The sequence below is a fragment of the Talpa europaea genome, assembly GCF_964194135.1.
Source record: "Talpa europaea genome assembly, chromosome: X".
Classification (NCBI taxonomy): Eukaryota; Metazoa; Chordata; class Mammalia; order Eulipotyphla; family Talpidae; genus Talpa; species Talpa europaea.
In genome coordinates this window covers 30,242,468-30,259,397 of record NC_140081.1, presented here as the reverse complement: position 1 = coordinate 30,259,397, position 16,930 = coordinate 30,242,468, and the positions used below count along the sequence as shown (strand labels likewise).

The 16,930-nt window shown below is 40.5% G+C and overlaps 1 pseudogene across 1 annotated transcript in view; it reads left to right on the top strand.

Annotated features, from left to right (window-relative positions):
• The first annotated feature begins 2,677 nt into the window (after positions 1-2,677).
• The window catches only part of LOC311187501 (zinc finger protein Pegasus-like), a 36,188-nt pseudogene continuing 21,935 nt past the window's right edge, over positions 2,678-16,930 (top strand). The window contains exon 1 of the transcript in view: positions 2,678-2,930. The product of the transcript in view is annotated as a zinc finger protein Pegasus-like (transcript). The remainder of the gene's footprint in view (positions 2,931-16,930) is intronic.

Genomic DNA, 16,930 nt, shown 5'->3' with positions numbered 1-16,930 from the left:
GGTGAAAAAGAAACCCTCTTACGCTGCTGGTGGGAATGCAATCTGGTCCAGTCACTATGGAAAGCTCTGTGGAGGACCCTCGAAACACTAAACGTGGAGCTACCTAATGATCCAGGGATTCTACTACTAGGAAAATACCCAAAGGACACAAAAACACTAACTCAAAAGGGAAACATGCTCTCCTATATTTATTGCAGCACTATTTACAATAGCTAAGATATGGAAATAACCTAAATGCCTCCAAATAGACAAATGGATCAAGAAGATGTGGTATATATGCACATCGGAATACTACTCAACCATCAAAAAGATAAATTCTTGCCATTTATAGCAACATAGGTGGAGCTGGAAGGGATTATGCTGGGTGAAATAAGTCAGAAGGAAAAAGAAAAATGTCGAATGATTTCACTTATAGGTGGAATACGGAGAAACCTAATAAAGGGTCAGGAAAAAGACAAAACTCACAGGCAAACCACAGATCTGTGGCATCCAACAGGGGAGGAGGAGGGAGAGGGGTCCAAACAGGGGCATGCAGAGCACAAGGGACTGTGGTGATAGTTCACAGGAGCTATGGTGGTGCAAGAATGTAGCAGCAGGATGGACCACTGAGCAGGTTATCTATGATCCGAGCAGACAGGGTAAAGGAGAGTCCTGGAGCCCTCGATGGCTTTCTCAGGCTTTTATTGAGCTTTTACATGTAGTGCAGCAACCAGGTACATGGCAGGCAGGGTTGCCAGGGGTGCCAGGAGGCCGACAGGCCTATAAGCCCCTGTCAAGACTTCACTCTGGGCTTCTCTGGAGTTCTTTCTCCCTTTCTCTCTCCTGCCTCTCTCCTGCCTCTGCTTCTCTTGGCAAATATCTAAGTGCTGCTGCTATGCCCACAGAAGTAAACAACATAACTTATAACAATGTAACAAAATATAGGCCCCCATCAGGCAGGGAAATCCTAATGGCAGAAGGGCAGAAAAGCCTGAAAACCATTTACCCTACAGAGAACTACAGGGACTACACCTGAAAGGAGAAGAATGATGTAAGAAAATAAATGAATTATAAAAAAAAAAAAAGAAAAAAAGAAAGGAGGCCATTCAGCCTGGAAGTCAACCATGTTTGGGAGCACTAAAGGTGGGTTTTGTTGCAAGCCTCAGAGCTGGCATCCTGGCCATGAATACAGGCATTTTCCTGGTCAGTAGTAGCAGCTGAGAGACATTCCCACAAAGCCGGTGAACAACAGACTTGACCAAGAGGGAGCCATGGGGAGTGGAGAAGAAAAATTGGGTGGACGTTGCATGGAGACTACAACTGTAAGACAATATGGGTGGGTTATGGGAGCTGCCTTTTTGAGGTCTCCCAGAAATAACAGGGAGAGAGATGCAGGAAAATAGTGAATAATTTAAGTATTTTGAATTAAAATTTAAATATTTTGAATATTAATAATTAAAAATATTTAATAATAAAATAAATAACTTCCAGTAAATAGTGTAATGTGGTACCAGTGGTATTATTTGTCCCTTAAAGGAAAGACCACAGACTATAACAATCACAAGCTTCTGGGTCGAGGACAGGAGGACGCCCAAGTAACAGATGGGGTGAGAGGGAGCCTGAATTCCTCAGTGCAACAGAGAGCACAGGCAGGGAGTGTAGGGACCCATGTTCTCTCCTAGTTATGCACCAAAACCAGCTGTGTAACTAAGCATGTCACCGACCTGCCATGAATTTCAGTTTCTTTATCTGGAAAATGAGAGAGTTGGACAAGGTGGCCAATGAAGTCTTGTGAGGTCTGACTCTGACAATTTATACTTGCTGAGTGAGGGCATGAACAAAGTCATTATTAAACAAATCAAATTTTGAATGAGGCTCCTAAATTTGCTAAGGTCTATTTTCAATATAGGGTAAATGATTTTCAGGCTTTTCTGCCCTCCTGCCATTAGGATTGCCCTGCCTGATGGGACACCTGCAGTTGTTACATTGGTATAAGTTGTATTGTTTAGTCTGTGGGCCTTGGCCAGCAGTATTGAGATATTTGCCAAGAGAAGCAGAAGCAGGAGAGAGGCAGGAGAGGGAAGGGGAGAAAGAAGGCCCAAGAAGCCTAGAGAAGACTTGCCGGGGGCTTGGAGGCCTGCCTGCCTGCCTCTGGACACCCCTGCTTGCCGTGTACCTGGTTGCTGCATTACATATAAAAACTCAATAAAAGCCTGAGAAAGCCACCAAGGGCTCCAGGACTCTCCTTTACCCATCTGCTCTGCTCAAATCATAGACAACCTGCTCTGTGCTCATCCTGGCCCTACAGTCTGTTTTCCTTTTTTTTTTTTTTTTTAAGATTTATTTATTTTTATACAAGAGCTGGGTACAGACCACAGGTGTGGGAAGGTGGGAGGATTCACCAGAGACAGAATGGGGAGCAGAACAGGCAGACGACCGAAATACACTGCTGAGAGGAGCAGCGGGCACAACAGAAGAGGTCTGCTGCACCACGTGGGATTCTCGCCGGTGGGCGGGATTGAACCCGCACTCAGAGGCTGCGGACAGCTTCACAGTGCTGTGCTCAACCTGCTGCGCCACCGGGGAGGCCTCCTACAGTCTATTTTCAATCTATGAACGTAGGGCCAGAGAGGAGAAAGTGACAGGAGCAGACCATTTTGTGGAGTTCTGGGGATCACTTACCCTGGAGAGGTGTAGAATGGTGACTGTCATCATTGAAGCACACCCCCTCTATCTCCTCAGTGACCTTACGCCTGCCCATGCCCACTCTCCAGATCCTGGTGAGAACAGCACTGGCTGGAGAATGAAGGCAGCACTTCTCTGCCCAGTAGCTGAGATCCTGACCTTCATTTTCCTGCATGAGGGGTATGCTCGGCCCGCCTTAGAGACACCCATGGTATGCCGGAAACTGCCAGCACCCTCAAATTTAGCGTATGGTTTACCATCTGGCAGTCAGTGAGGGAATCTTAGACAACTTCTAGAAGCAACATTTCCAGGTGGCTTTGTGTTTCATTCCTTCTATTTGTGTGACCATTTTATAGGTGATTTTGTTATAGACATACCTCTGTGAACGGGAGGCGCCATTACCCCACCCCCAGTCACATATAGCCACCTTGGGTGACAAGCGGGGCATGAATTGGACTACCTGAGCTGGGAAGCTACTGGGAACTAGGGGTGGAGCTGAGTGACCTGTACAAGTGGAAGGCAGGCCTGGTTCTCTCTCCATCTTGCTTCCACTGCCCGACTTGCATCCTGGTAGCGCAAGGAAGGAGCATGTGGAGGAGGGACATGTAGAGATTCTTGGTGAGAGACAGGTGGGGAGGCTGCTCCTGGTCCTTGGCAGAGATAATGGCAACCATTGTCCTCACTTCATGGTGGATTATTCGGTACATTTAAAATCCTGACTCTCCTTTTGTTCCAGCTTGCTAAACTTGCCTTTTTCCCTTCTTACTGTTCCTCCAGAGGGTGCCTGAGACGTGTGGCAAGCTTTTGGGTCTCAGTGGCCCCGCTTCGGGTCAACCCTGTTTGGCTGGGCATTTACCCATGAGGGGATGGGCAATTTTTAGAGTCTTATTGGAAAACTTTTATTAGAAATATCCTTTCTTATCCTCTCTCTCTATGCATACTAATCATGTTGAAGAGTTTTCACACTAAGAGTCTGCTTTGTCTTTATGCAGCAGGTGGCAGGACCCCATTTTAGAGTATGTACCCCTTAAGTTTGGGGTCCCTGAGTATCCCCTCAGTGGCTTATTAATAAAATCACATCTGGAATCCTCAAATATCTCCAGGTCCATCTTTGGAGAATGCCCACTATTTGTCTTCTCTCTGCCCTACTCCTAGCTGATGGGTGACTTCACCACCACAAAGGAGTGAGAATGGCTGGGTGGGGTGAGCTGATAGAAAGAGAGCCTGGAAGTTTAGGAAAGAATTGGATGAGCCACTAGACTCTTAAACTTAGTGGTGAAGAGAAAAGATCACATCAAAACACTCTGCCTCATGACTGTGTGTATTGGGCACAGAGCACGCACAGAGCACGTTTGAGGCCCTCTGGTCTCACACTCACTTCCTCAACCTCATGCTCACTTCAATACCACCATGTTTAGACTGCTGTTTCCACTCCTTTTCTGCTCAAATCTTCTGTGGTAGACAATTCATTCTTTTCACTATCTTCCAAAACACTAACCTTTTTTGGGGCATATGTATCTTTGCTCATGTTGTCCCTTCTTCCTAAAACTCATTCCTTTCTGTTATTGGGGTTTCACAAACCTTTGAGACCAATGTTGAATCCCTTGTTCTTTTTCTTATTTTTTAAACTTTTTATTTTTTAAACTTTTTATTGTGGTAACATCGGTTCACACCACGGTATGATTTAAGGGCATACTCCCAAACTTCTTATTTTTTAAACTTTTTATCGTGGTAACATTGGTTCACAACACGATATGATTTAAGGGCATACTCCCACACCTCTTCAGATGTATATTGCCGCACCTGCTCACCACCAAAGGACCCATAATCCTCCACATAGTTCACTGGATTCCCTGCTACTTTGTCCCTCATATCTACCTTCCTCTCCTGGTAGACTCAAATTTGCAGTTAGATTTCTAGGGTTTGTTTTGTTTTAGATTTGTTTGTTCCTTTGTTTTGTTTCTCTATAGTCAACATAAGAGTGAAATCATTCAGAACTTGACTTTCTCCTTCTTATTTCACTTTGCATAATCCCCTCCAGTTTCACCCAAGTGGTCACAAGTGTCAAGATTCATCTTTCTAAGAAGTGAGTAATATTCCAGTATGTATACAGGACATCTTCTTAATCTACTCATCTGTCATTGGGCACTTAGGTTGTTTCCATAGCTGACTATTGCAAATAGTGGTGCAATGAACATAAGAATCCATATATCCCATTGAATTAAATTCTTGCATTCTTTTAGTAAATACTTGAAGAGTCATAGGGTAGATCTACTTTTAATATTTTGAGAAGCCTCCAAACTTTTTCCTACAGGGACTGGAACAATCCACAATCTCACCAATAGTGTATGAGATTCCCACAAGCTTAACCCTGCCTTTGGTTTACACACCATCTAAGGAATCAAGAACTAAGGGTCCCCAAATTCCTTGGTTCCAAAGACAAACCAGTATAGGTAAAATCACCTGAAGAACTTGTTAAAAACAGAGATTCCTTGCCCAAGAAAGACTGTCAGAATCTCTTGTGTGAGTTCACTACATAATTGTGATGTGGAGCCATGTTTGGGAATCAGCATGAGATCACATGAGTTTTGAGGGAGAAACACATGGCCTATTGCCACGAACAGGATGGCTGATGAAGTTCTCTGCTATTAACGAAGACTCAGAATCTAAATGAATTTGCCTTGGGGGGGAGGCAGGGGAGAGCGCCATCAAGAGCAGCTCTGCCTTTCACTCTCCCAGCTCACGCTTTTATTAAAGATATGAACAAAGGAACAAGAAAATAGCACGCAATTGTGTTTTTGCTTATACAGATTAATAAGTTACTGCTGAAAAGAAGTTTTCCTAGTTAGTAGGGAACATGCACAGAAGCCAGCACGTCCTCAGAAAACAGGAGTCAATTATGGGAAGAAGTTCTGTTTGCAGAACTTTTAACCTCCTGGAACTCCGTATGCAGAGTAAACAGGTTTTCTCCAAAAAACGCCAGCTCCCTTTAGGGCAGCAGGTTCCCAACAGCCTACAATAATAATAATAATAATAGACACAAGCAGGCAGGAAGAGCTGCCCTGAAAGGGACAGGTTTGCTAAGAGAGGCCTGCATGGTTGCAGGCGGGCAGCATGGCCTATAATTAAAGTGAAGGTCTAGCTTTGACTGCTGAATAGATTGAGTGAGGCTGGATCCATAACTGCAGCTATTTGAAGGTACAGAGGTGAAAGACACCCAAACAGCTCTTCCTTACTTAATAGTATTAACTATTTATTTTTTCACTTGCCTTGGGATTAAAAGAAGAAACAGAGCTCTGAATGCAACACACTAAATAAAATGCACAGTGTGAACTTACCATTCAATGAAATTCTGCCCTTCATGTTATTGAGCAGATGCTCATGGCAGGACCTAGAGGCACAGGGAAGTTTCTGCAGGCTTAAGAGGTAGATGAGAAAATGCTAGAAATCTTTTCCCAGGATATAAATGTTCAATATCCTCTTCCCTTCTTTACCTTTTCTTTTCTCACAGATTGGTCTGTGAGAACCAATTGAAAGTGCAACTCCATGGCCTTTGGTAGAGTAAACTCATTGCTATGAAGATAGTTAAACACTGCTTTTGATCATTTCCTTGAGGGATTTCTGTCTCCACAGAGGGATTAAGAAGGTTGGAAGGTCTCATTCTTACCTTTACAATAAAAAAAAGACCAGACAAATTACATGGACATGAATTTTCTTATGAGAGTTGAAGAGTAGGTTAATCAGCTAACTTGAAATCAAAGGAGACAAGTATCCTGGAGACAAAAATATAAACACTTACTTATTTGGGGCAGAAGTTCCTAGACACTAGTGTGAAAAATTCACCTGGAATTAGTAGAGGCTGAGTGTGGACTGGTGATAGACTGTAGAGATTCTGGGGACTGCAGATATAAGGCAAGTTTTTCTCCGTGGATTCCATGTATTGAGAGTTCAGAGAAAGCATCCCCTGTGGTGAAGGCCTACAGGAAAGGACTGGCAGCCACTGTGAAAGAGACAGGAATTCTGCCCAGACCTTTCTCTCTTGTGTCCTCTATGGAACAAAGGCTTTAATCTGTGCAGGGAAGAGTGAAAAACATCATTGTCCATAGGTCATTCTTGAAAATCTGTTTGGGGGAAGAGACCAGAAAAAGTTAAGCTTATATCCCTGAGGGAAAGAAGGCAATGGGATCAAAGCTGTGCAATATATATGGGAAGAGAATGGAGTATTGAGAAGGCCATACGCCAGAGAGCCAGGGACACAGAGCCTGCCTAAAGCTGAGATTTAATTAGAACAATAGCTATCCTACTCCCATGCTTTCCTACAGCCATCTAACAAGAGGAAGTGGTAGGACCCTGATGACAGTAGCAATATTTGTAGATAAGTGAAACTTAATATACAATACCTAGTCCCTTGGGGCCTCCCTGGTGGCCTAGAGGTTAAGTCTCGGCACTATCACTGCAACAGCCTGAGTTCGAGTCCCAGCCAGGGACCTAACCCACATGGCACAGCAGACCTCTCCTGTCTCGCCCTGCCCGCTGCTCCCCTCAGCAGTGTATTTCAGTAGACCCGCCTGTTCTGCTCCCCACTCTGTCTCTGGTGAATCCTCTCACCCCTCCCCCCCTCCTCTGGCCTATACCCAGTTCTTGTATGCATAAATAAATAAAAGAAAAACTTTGAAAAACAATACTTAGTCCCCCAGGTCTCTCCAAGTTGGTAGAACTTTTGTTATTTTAAAGACAACTAGATTTTGGTTATATATTTAGTTAATTAATTTTCTTATTTAAATTGAAGAAATACTTTGTGACTTTTGATAAGACAAAGAGGTGTTGAGCTTCTAATTAAAAGAAATCATTTGGAAATAGCATTGAAATGACCATCTAACTTTGAGAATTCCAGTGTTTATGTGGAAATTTAACAATTTTGATAAAGTATTTGGATTGGCATTGCCATATTAAATTTCTTTTAGGTAGAACTTGAAGGTTTTTCACACACTGGCATTCTACCTGGTTTTGAACCAACCTCAGAACAAAGCAGAGTCCCTTCTTAGGTACACATGGTTGGCTTGCTGTGGGACCTGAGGAAATTCACCTTAAAAGGCAAAAATGTATAATTTTAAAAGACATTAAATTGTATAAAGCAACTTGCTCTTCTATAAACCACCATTCAAGACCACAGTGTTTTAATCTGGTGTTTAAGTGGAATTTTTGAAGTGAAAGTTATTGCTAGAGAAATTTTAAAAGTTTTGAAATCAGGAAATGTGAAATTTCAAACTATGGTATTTTTTTTATTTTAGTATTTTAGTATCAATTTGTCAGTCTATGGAAATAAGCTAGTTGGAATTTTGTTGGAAATTATATTGAATCTGTAGATAAATTTAGTGAGTATTGACATCTTAACAATATTTAGTCTTCCAGTCCTTGAAAATGGGTTGGCTTTCCATTTATTTACATCTTTAGTTTCTCTTAGCAATGTTTAGTTTTCAAATTGTACATTTCAGCCTTGTTTTACTAAATCTATTTCTAAGTATTTTACTCTTTTTGATGCTATTTAAATATATTTTTCCCTTAATTTTATTTTTGGTTATTTATTTATTTATTTTTGAGGAGACAGAAAGTAGTTTAATTTGTCAACAAACAGAAGGGCAGCAGACTGGTGTGTAAAAGACTAATGTCCTGCTCTTTGGCAGAGGGCAGAGGTATTATACAAAGGAGTAAAAAAAAAGGGGGTGGGGGGAGATAGGCAAGGGTCTACACGTCCTTTTGATGCAAGCATCAGGTATTTCGGGTGGGCTCCAGCTTGCTGTGTTAACGCGTGCTGCTTAGCTTCCTTATTATCTTCTTAGGAAATGGTCTTTCTTTTCTTTCCTAGACCGTGAGAAACCTTTGCTTGGACCAGCCACATTACTCCTCATAGTCTTGGACTTTGGCTCCTGGGTGCTATTCTTATCTCCTATCACTGAACTGTTACTGATCCAAAATCTCAGAATTGGCAGTTGTGGCCCATAATGTAGCTCAATCTCATCTTGACTCCCAGCCATGTGATTCCTCTAGCAATTTCCTTCCAAACATGGTCCGCTGGCTGCAAAGACTGGGTCCAGCCTTGACCTGCAGTTGTGCGGGCCGAGAGGCCATGGCTGCCCTCTGCCAGCATGTGGGAGGACCCGGGAGCCCGGCAGCTGGCGGCCGGCCGGCCACTAGGCGAGCTCCACTCGCCTCCAACCCACACCGGCTGCACCCCCACTCGCCAGGACCCGTTGACCGCCTTGATTATTTATTTTGAGTTAAAGTCCCAACACCCAAGTTGATGGCGTTAGGAGATAGGGTTTTGGGAAGGTTATTAGGTTGTGAAGGTCAAGCCCTCATGAGTGGGATTAGTATCTTTATTAAAAGAGACTCCAGAAAGATTTTTCATGCTTTCCGCTATATGAGGTTACATTGAGAAGATGGACATCAGTGAGGAAATGGACTCTCAGTGGACACCAAATCTGCTAGCAACTTGATTTTAGACTGCCCAGCCTCCAGAACGGTGAGAAATAAATCTTTGTTATTTATAAGCCACCAGTTTATGGTATTTTGTTATAGTAGACTGAATGAACTAAGATAACTAGTGAAGAAAACTGGGCCGAGGTGCTTATTTGTGAGTAGTAAAAAAAAAAAAAAAATTAAAACACTCAATCTATTTGCTTGTTTTAAGTCTGTTCAGAGTTTCTATTACATCTTGAGTCAGCATAGTTTGGGCCCTAGCAATTTGTCTATTTCATGTAAGTCATGTAATTTGTTGACATACAATTGTCCATATGTGTGTTAATATTTATATTTTATTCAATTACATAAATAATTTATGTAAGTACAAAATAGTGATGTTTTGTACAGTTGATAGTAATGTTCTTCTTTCAATCCAATCAACGAGTCTGGAAATTTGAGACTTCTCTCTTTTTTCTGTAGTCTGTTCTACCTGTTAATTTCACTGATCTTTTCAAGCAACTTTTGGTTTTGTAGATTTTCCCTGTTGTTTTTCTATTCCTTCATTAATTTCAGATCTTATCCTTATTATTTCATTCCTTGTTCTTGTCTTGGTTTATTTTGCCCTATTTTTTTTAACATTTTATTTATTTATTTATTTATTTATTTATTTATTTATTTATTTTCAGAGGCATGTTTATTTATTTATTTATTTGTTTGTTTATACATGCACTGGGTACAGTCAGAAGCACGGGAGGGGAGCAGCGGGCGTCAGGAGAGGTCTGCACACCATGTGGGACCCTCCTCTGGTGGCCGGGGAGCAGCCAGGGATCTAACCGGTGCTGCAGAGGCCGCGGGCAGCTTCGCAACCCAGCAGCGCTCAACCGCTGTGCCACCGGGGAGGCCTTTTTTTTTTTTTTTAACATTTTATTAAAGAAAATGTTAAGTTATGATTTGAACTCTTTTTCCTCTTTTAATATGTGTTTATAGGCATGTATTTCCCTCTAAATGGTACTTTAATTGCATCTTACAACTCGATTGTATCTTCATTTTTATTCATGTAAATGTATCTTCCCATTTCCCTTATATTCTCTTGGTTATTCTTCATTATTTAGGAATATATAGTTTAAATTCTGCATATTTTATAGAAGAAAATATAGGTGAAACACTACATGACAGTAACATCTCAGTAACATCTTTAAAGACTTATCCCCCAAAGCGAAGAAAGTGAAGGAAAAGATAAACAGCTGGGATTACATCAAGCTAAAAAGCTTCTCTACAGCAAAAGAGACATTAACCAAAACAAAGAGACACATTACTGATTGGGAGAAAATTTTTGCACTCCATACAACTGATAAGGGACTGATCACAAAGATATACAAAGAACTCAAATGACTCAACAAAATCAAAGCAAACAATCCAGTGGAAAAATGGGCCAAAAAAATTAAAAGACACTTTTCCAAAGAGGAAATGCAAATGGCCTACAGGCATATGAAAAAATGTCCAACATCCCTTATAATCAGGGAAATGCCAATCAAAACCACAATGAGATACCACCTTACACCAGTAAGAATGGCACATTTAAAAAAAACAAACAAACTAGCAACAACAAATGTTGGTGAGGATGTGGTGAAAAGGAACTCTCCTGCACTCCTGGTGGGAATGCAAACTGGTCCAACCGCTATGGAAAGCTGTTTGGAGGTCCCTCGGTCTACTAAAAATGGAGCTACCATATGACCTGGCAATTCCACTCCTATGGATCTACCCAAAGGACTCAAAAACATTGATTCAAAAAATGCCAGTGTCCCAATATTTATTGCAGCACTATTTATAATAGGTAGAACCTGATAACAACCTAAATGCCTAAAAATACATGACTGGATCAAGAAGATGTGGTATATATACACTATGGAATACTATTCAGCAATCAAAAAAGATAAACTCATGCCATTTGCAGCAACATGGATGGAGCTTGAAGGGACTATGTTCAGTGAAATAAGTCAGAAAGAAAAAGAAAAATACTGGATGGTTTCACTAATAGGAGGAATATAGGGGAAGCAAATAAGGGATAAGGGAAAAAATAATGACAATAAAATTACAACATAACAAAACAAAAACAAACAGGCAATTATAAACCAGAGACATTTTGCAGGGGAGCGGGAGGGAGAGGAATCAAAACGAGGGCCAGAAGAGCACAAGGAACTATGGAGATGGTGCACAGATGAACTGGTGGTGGAATTTGTATGGGGACTACACCTGAGACAAGAAAGCAACCATTGTACAAAAATGAACAATGATGTAAAATATATGTAAATAAATGATTAAAAAATAAATTCCACTTATTTGTGAATTCCTCAAGTGTTTCATCTTAAATTACAATTTTATTACATTGTGGTCAGATAAGAAGCACGGGAGGGTGAGAGAATTCACCGGAGCCAGAGGGGAGAGCAGAGTAGGCAGACTGACAAAGTACACTGCTGAGGGGAGCAGCGGGCGGCAGGAGAGGTCTGCGCGCCATGTGGGACCCTTGCCCGGTGGCCGGAGAGCAGCTGGGGATGGAACCGGTGCTGCAGAGGCTGCGGGCAGCTTCACAACCCAGCGCTCAACTGCTGTGCCACCAGGGAAGCCCAATCTTTTAAAATTCATTAAAGCTTGTTTTGTGGATAGCATATAGTATATTGTAGAGAATTGTTTATGCACTCTTTTTTTAAAGATTTATTTATTATGCATACAAGAATTGGGGTATAGGCCAGAGGTGTGGAGGATGAGAGGATTCACAAGAGACAGAGAGGGGAGCAGAACAGGCAGATCAACTGAAATAGACTGCTGAGGGGAGCAGCGGGCAAGGCAGGAGAGGTCTGCTGCGCCATGTGGGTAGCTCCCTGGCCAGCTGGGGATTGAACTTGTGCTGCAGTGGCTGTGGATAGCTTCATAATGCTTTGTCTTTAACCCCTTGTGCCACCAGGGAGGCCCATTCATGTACTCTTGAGTAGTCTTGGAGTGGTACTTCTGCTTTGTTGAGTGGTGTGTTCTGTATGTGTCTATTATGTCTAGTTTGTTCATGTAGTCATTAAACCTCTATTTACTTATGTTTCTTCTGCTAGTTGTTCTATCCATTATTAAAAATAGAATATGGACATTTCCAATTATTATTGTTGAATTTTCTGTTTCTTCCTTCAGCTCTGTTTTTGTAGCATATATTCTCAGATTCTATTGTTAGCTTCATGTATGTCATTCAATTGATTTTTAACAAAAGCCATTCAATGGAAAAATTATACTATGTCAACAGATGGAGGTAGAAGAATTAAATGTCCAAACACAAAAAAAGTCTTAACCCATATGCAAAAATTAACTCAGAGTAGTAGATCATAGACAAAAATTTAAAACTACAAAACTTCAAGAAAAAAAGGATAAAATGTTCACAACCTTGGATTAAGTCAAGAAGTTTTAGATACTATTCCCAAAGCATGATCCACAACTGCTGAAATTGATTAATTGGACTGTACTGAATTAAGAACATTTGTTTTATAAGAAGTATGGTGAAGAAACTAAAAAGACAAGATGCATACAAGCAGAAAATATTCATAAACCACATTTTTGACAATGGACTTGTATCCAGTCCATATAAAAATCTCTCAAAATGCAACAAAAAGAAAAAAATTGACAACAAAGGTATATAGATTATCAATAAATATGAAAAAATACTCAGCACCATTAGTTATTAGAGAAATGAAAATAAGGACAAAAATATACACATTCATTTGTATGACTAAATAAAAAATACTGCCAATACCAAGTGATGGTGAAGTCACATATGTTGCTGGTGGGAATGCAAAATGGTACCACTTTTCTGAAAAATGGTTTGGTAGTATTTCAACATTGAACATAACTTAGCATATGACCGAACAATCCCATTCCTGGGTATTTACCCTAGAGAAATGAAAATTGATGTCTGCATCAAAACTCATATACAAATGAGTATGGCAGCTGTACTCATAATTGCCTCAAATTGGAAACAACTTGATGTCCTTCAACTTACAGATGGATAAACAAATTTGGTATATTATTTTTTTAAATATTTATTTATTTATGCATACAAGAACCAGGGTACAGGCCAGAGGTGTGAGGGTGAAAGGATTCACCAGAGAGAGTGGGGAGCAGAACAGGCAGATCTACTGAGGGGAGCAGCAGGCGAGACAGGAGAGGTCTGCTGTGCCATGTGGGTTAGCTCCCTGGTCCGCTGGGGTTAGAACTCGCGCTGTGCTGCAGTGGCTGCCAGTAGCTTGATAGCGTCTGTCTTTAACCCCTACGCCACCAGGGAGGCCTCAAATTTGGTATATCAATACAGTGGAATACTCCTTAGTAAAAACGGAATAAACTATGACTCACACAGCATTGCAGACAAAATGCACGCATCTTACATGCATTTTGATAAGTGAAAGAAGCAGGCCAAAGGTTACATATTATGTGATTGTATTTATATGACAATCTGGTAAGGGAAAAACTATAGGGAAGAAAAACAGGTTAGTGGTTTCCAGGATTTTAGGGTGGTGGTGAGAAATGATGGACTACAAAGGGCTAGCAAGGGAGAATTTTTTCTTGAGGTGAAACTGTTTTGTATCATCAACATGGTGTTGGTTAGATGACTCTGTGCACTTTTCAAAATCCATAGAACAGAGCACTATACAGAGTTAATTTTATTGTATGTAATTAAAAAAATCAGCTAGGATGTGGGAGAACCCGAAATGAAATACAAACAGTAACAGATGAACCTAACTGTATTGTAAATGAATAACATAACCACACTGAATGGCATGGGAAGAAAGGAATTAGTCTGAATAACTGGAAATGAGTGTTTTGACTACATACTAAGTCCAGGGACAAAAAGAGCTGTATAGGAATACTGCACTCCAGTTAGTAAATCTGACTTTTACCGGAAATGGCTTAGCAATTTTGAAATCATTTTATGTGAATTTTAGAGCTGAGCAAATCATTATTTTGTAAATAATGAGAGTCAAGTTTCACTGTTGAAGAAATAAAGTAAAACAACTAAAGACAAGGGAAAGGCTAGAGTGAATCTTGGCCTGTTGGATTGGGATTGTAGTGATCAGAATGAATGCATGGGTTTTAATTTATACAAACAGTCCTCTACTTATGTTGTTTCAACTTAGAACTTTTTGACATTATGATGGGTGAAAGTGATACACCTTCAATAGAAACTGCACTTCAAATTTTGATCTTTTCCCAACCTAGCACTATGCCGTATGATACTCTCTCAAGAGGCTGGGCAATGGTAGGGAGCCACAGTTCTCAGTCAGCCACATGATCATCGGGTGAATGACCAATGGTCTGCAGCGTGCTCTGCTACCAGCACATTTTGGGATATTGTGTTTTGGAATCCTACCATGTCTATAAAATGCTCATCTCTGTCTCCTGTGTCTGGTGAGAAGAGGGAGGGAATTCAAGATAATTGCCCAAGGGGCCTTACTTGTGGCTCAGAGGTTAAAATCTCAGCATTATCAAGCTATTTACAACCACTGGCCCAAGAGTTTGATCCCCAGCCAAGGAGGAGACCCACTTGGCACAGCAGACCCCTCTTGTATCTCCTGCTGCTCCCCTCAGCAGTGTATTTCAGTAAATCTGCTTGTTCTGCTCCCTACTCTGTCTCTGGTGAATCTTCTCACCCCCTACATCTCTGGCCTACACCCCAGTTCTTGTATGTATAAGTAAATAAAAATAAATCTTTAAAAATAAAAACATAAGTGCCTAAGAGTATGCTAGTTAAGCATGCTGAGCACAGTTAAGGTAGACTATGCTAAGCTATGATGTTCACTAGGTTAGATGTTTAAATGCATTTTTGACTGAAGATATTTTCAATGTATGATTGTAAGTCAAGGAGCATCTATATACAGAGAAATAAATATAGAAATAGACATCTCTGTATAGATACATAGGTTGATATACACACACATTTTTCTTATTGTAGTCTAGTAAGAGGGCCTAGAAACAGTGACATACTTTAGCACCAGATCTTGTTTCCAAAACACCATTTTCCAATACAAAGAACCAGCACTTATTGAAATGGTTGATTCCAAGGCTGGGAAAAGGAAAAACAACAACAACAACAACAATATAAGCTTGAATCATCTTATGCTCCATAAAATAAGGAAGTTCCGATTTTAAAACGTATGGGGGGGCCTCCCCTGTGGCACAGCGGGTTGAGTGCAGTGCTGTGAAGCTGTCCGCAGCCTCTGCAGTGTGGGCTCCATTCCAGGCTGGCCAGGGAGATTCTCACATGGCATGGCAGACCTCTCCTGTCATGCCCGCTGCCCCCCTCAGCAGTGTATTTCATCAGTCTGCCTGTTCTGCTCCCCGCTCTGTCTCTGGTGAGTCCTCTCACTCTCCCATGCCTCTGGCCTGTACCCCAGCTCTTTATTTATAAAAATAAATAAATCTTTAAAAAAATAGGATTGCAATAAAAAGAAGTATGGGGATTGTCAAAAGAGCATGTGGACCAACCTGAAAAAACTTCCAGTGGCCAAAGATAGAGCAATTGGAGCAAGAAAAGAATAATGATAGTAATGAATCATATACCACATGACAAAATAAATAGCAATGAGTCCAGGTTGATTAAAATAAAAAAAACTGAATAAATAAATGAATAGGGTAGACATGATTGCTTTTCCTTATAGAAGTGTTAAATTTTTATAGGAGTGAAAGAAATAAAAAAAATCACAATTAGAACATCACAGTAATAATTGTTGCAAGCAAGGTATCCACTAATAAATGCCAAAAATTAGTCAATAACATTTGAATTGAGAAATAGTATTTTTTATACGTTGAAAGTATCTCTCCTGAGATATTTATTCACCACAAAGAGAATAATAATAACTTTACAGCAGAGAAACTCAGCAACCCCCTTCTTAATCAAGAGCAACATCACCACTCATAAGATAGATCAATGTCATGTATCTTTGATGTGGGGTAATGAGAAGGGTGCACCACCAGTTCTGTAATATTCTAGACCAAAATTCATATCTTTCATATTATCATGATAAAACAAACATTATAGAAACTCAAATTGGTGGACATCCTACAAAATAACTGAGCAATACTTTTCCAAAGTGTCAAAGTCATGAAAGACAAGAGTAAAGAAATTTCATAGACTAGAGAAGACTAAGGAGCAAGGATGACTGAATGAAATTTGGGACACTAATTTGTATCCTGTAACAGAAAATGTTCCTAAGTGGAAAAACTGGTGAAATTTTTAAAAAGTGTATCATTTTGGTAACATTATTGTACCGACCAATTTCTTGGTTTTGGCAATTGTACTGTTGTGGAAGATGTGAATATTAGTGGAAATTTGATGGAGCGCGTATGGGGATTCTTTTTGCCATTTTTGCAAAATTTCTCTAGATCTAAAATTACCTCTCTAGATTTAAAATTATTTCTCTATATCTACATTTAAGATAAAAAGTTTTAAAAATGTGTCTCTACAAGAGTCCAGCTGTGGCAGAGGTGCTAGCAAGAAAAAAATAACTATGAAACGAAACTTTTGTTCTTGGGGTAGGGGAACAAAGTGTACTAGAGAGAATGCCTTCTGGAATTCCTGAGTGGCTGCCTTCCATATGTGGTGCTATAACAGGGCCAAGGCCTCTGATACTGAAACAGAACAAATCAGCATGGCGCCATGTAAATGCCCTCGAGCAGATTGATGCTGTTTGAGGCAGGCAAAGTTAATCCTGCCAGGGGTCAGAGCTGATCAGCGAAATTATTGGTAGGATGTATTTTAACAAAATATATTAGA